Genomic DNA, 3,068 nt, shown 5'->3' on the forward strand with positions numbered 1-3,068 from the left:
CATTCAGAGGTGAACTTACTGGTGTGCTGTATATCGTTGTTCATAACACTCTCCTTCAGGATTTTCTTCCATCACTTATGGCAATTCGTCCAGGTCCTGAAGATAGCAAAGGATTTCCAGACCATCACACCACCCCCACCAGGTTTTACAGTAGGTATGATGATTTTTTCTGAAATACTGTGCTAATTTAAGACCAGGTGTGAAGCAATGCATACCATTTTTTTTCCAAAAGTCTATATGATTTTGGCCTTTGTGTTATTTTTGTTGATAACTGATTTTGGCCTTGAAACTCTCCCATGGATGCCATTTTATCCCAGTCTCTATTGTTATTTTTGAATCACAGTAAGGCCTGCAGTGTTTTAGATGTTGTTCTGGGTTCTTTGTGACATCCTGGATGAGTTGCTGATGCTTTCCTGGAGTATTATTGGTATGTGAGTAACTCCTGAGAAGGTTCACCACTGTTCCATGTTTTCTCCATTTGTTGATAATGCCTCTTATTGTGGTTCTCTGGAGTGCCAAAGCCTTAGATTAACCTTAAGCTTAGGATTTGTAAACCTAGACTAATGGATGAATAACTTTGTTTTGCATCTGTTTTTAAAATTTTTAGATTGAAACATAATGTGTTGCTTTTTGACATATTTTAACCTACTTCACGTTGCCATAAAGGTTCTGTTTAATTGATCTGATTTTATAGGTCAGGTAGTAATCAGGCCTGGTTGTGGCCACTGAAACTGACCCAAAACAATTTAGTTAATTACAGACCATTCATAATTTAACAAGGCAAGTATTTTAGTTTTACATAGGACCAGGTTGTCTTTTTTCCTTTCAATAAATGAAATCATAATTTGAAAACTACTATTTGTATTATTTAGGTATCTGATATAAACTCTGTTTATGATCTGAAATGGTTAAGTCTGCCAGAAGTAAAATAAATCTGTAAGGAGGCTACCACTTTTTCATTGCACTGGATGCCATTCACAGAGATCAAATAATAATGTGCATCTTTTTTCCTCACCAACTATAATTAATATTTGTATTTACTGTATTGTGCGCAATACACCTAACATACAAAAAAGGAAAAGAGTAAAGTCTAAGTCAAACACGCCATCTGCCCCAGTTTCCTACATTGCTCCAGCCTCTGGCATACAGACAGTCTATAATCCTCCACCCATACACCTGCAGACCAGCACTCATGCACTCTCATCTTCAATTTCAGCCCTTCCTCAGGAGGGTGACATTTAACCTGGATTTGGGCTTGGTCCGGGCTGCACAAAGCTGATTGGATCAGGTTGGAAACCCCCACACCTTTCCGCATGTTGGATAGTGGGACTCTGTGTCGACCATTTGCCTCGAGGCCATATGGGGCTGCAGACCAACAGAGGCATGTCTAGACGTCTGGATGCTGCATGATTCACTCCCAAAGCTCCAGGAGAGGAAAACACTGAGGGGATTGTCCTCTTACTTCACCCAGAAGTTTACTTTAGAGGCTTTGTTCTTAGCCAGATATGTTGTACAGCTGCAGAGGAAACAGATGGAAGAATTGCACTCTCAAGTTTAAAGTTGTTTGATTAAAGAAAAAGTCGCTCAATATGCATTTTTTTGAACCTTTACAGTAACTCCCATCAGATAAATCAGTCCTGCAGCCTTTGGGACGAACATTGGCTTTGGGATTGGATTGTTTTGAAGGGTTAAACTTTTTTTTATTAATTCTTAGATTTAATCCCATCCACAGTTGGAACAACAGGCTAGACTAATTCCTAGTTTTGAATCCTGTAAATTTCTGTATTGTACTCATAGTCTACTGTATGAAAATATGTTTATGTGACCCATAAGAAGTTATATCTATGAGCTGAAGGTCACATATAGTTTTTTGGTTTGATCAGAGGTATGACCTGACATATTTTAAAATACTGAAATGGCCCAAACAGTGATCTGAACCAAAATTAATAGAAATTGGATGTAATATGACCTTGTCAGGAAAAAAACATAGAATTAAATAAAATCATATGTGTCATAGGAGCATTTTTATGACTGTTTAATTCTACAGTTCTTCAAAGTGGAACTAAAGTTGTTGTCAAAGCTTAACCCTGTCCCCAGACATTTTCTAAATAAATAGCCACCAAAGTGGGCAGTGCCAAGAGACACTGAGGGGCACGGCCCAGTGTGGGGTTGAGTGGTGGTGTGGGTAGCAGGATGATGTGAAGTTAGCAGCATCATTGCTAACAGAGGCTTATGTTCAAAGCAGCAACAAACTTTCAGAAAGTTAACATTTAATAATTTAACAATTGTTAACAAGTTTCAATTATCTCACAATGCTCGCAATTCCAGCTCCTGTGTCGCCACAGGGGCTTGAGTGAAATGGTTTTATTCCTAACGCAGGGCTGTAACGTAGACATGTATCAAGCTGTACCAATTGAAACATTATGAAAATTCAACTGCAGTACCCACTGTTCAACCCAAAGAGGGCAGCACTTAGACAGTTAAAGGACAAAAATTGCTAAATTAAAATTAAACAAGGTTACATGAAAATGTAAAAAAAAAAATCCACAGTAACAATAAGATAGCACCCTTAAAGCCCAATTTATAGTTTATTCGTGGGGGAAAAAAAGGGTGATTTGGGGTTTAACCAGTAACCAGTGAACAAAAACAAAACACCCTTGCACAACTGCATGGAGTGCATGTGTTGTGCTAAAGGCTGCATTTACTCACCTCTGCTTCAGTGTAACATGTCCTAACAAGCTACAGTCACAGAGGTCACAGTTTGCTGGGAGGATTCCTCAAATGTTGACTCCAGGGAAAAAAAACTGTGGCTCCTTGAATTGCAATTCGTAGAAAGAATAGACCTCCCTGAAACTGTAGTAAAGTAGTTGTGCACCTTTTTCAGTTATTATGTATCACTGATCAGCCAAGGATGCAGCGCAGCTTTGAACATTTAGCAACAAACTTGGCAAGTCTGAACATGTTTTGTACTTCATTGCTTGAATCCATGTTTCTGAAACTTTTTTTAACAAGCACCACCTTTGGTAATACTTCGTTTTCCAATCACATCATCTTTAGATAATTTTCGA

This window comes from Girardinichthys multiradiatus, chromosome 2 (genome assembly GCF_021462225.1).
Source record: "Girardinichthys multiradiatus isolate DD_20200921_A chromosome 2, DD_fGirMul_XY1, whole genome shotgun sequence".
Classification (NCBI taxonomy): Eukaryota; Metazoa; Chordata; class Actinopteri; order Cyprinodontiformes; family Goodeidae; genus Girardinichthys; species Girardinichthys multiradiatus.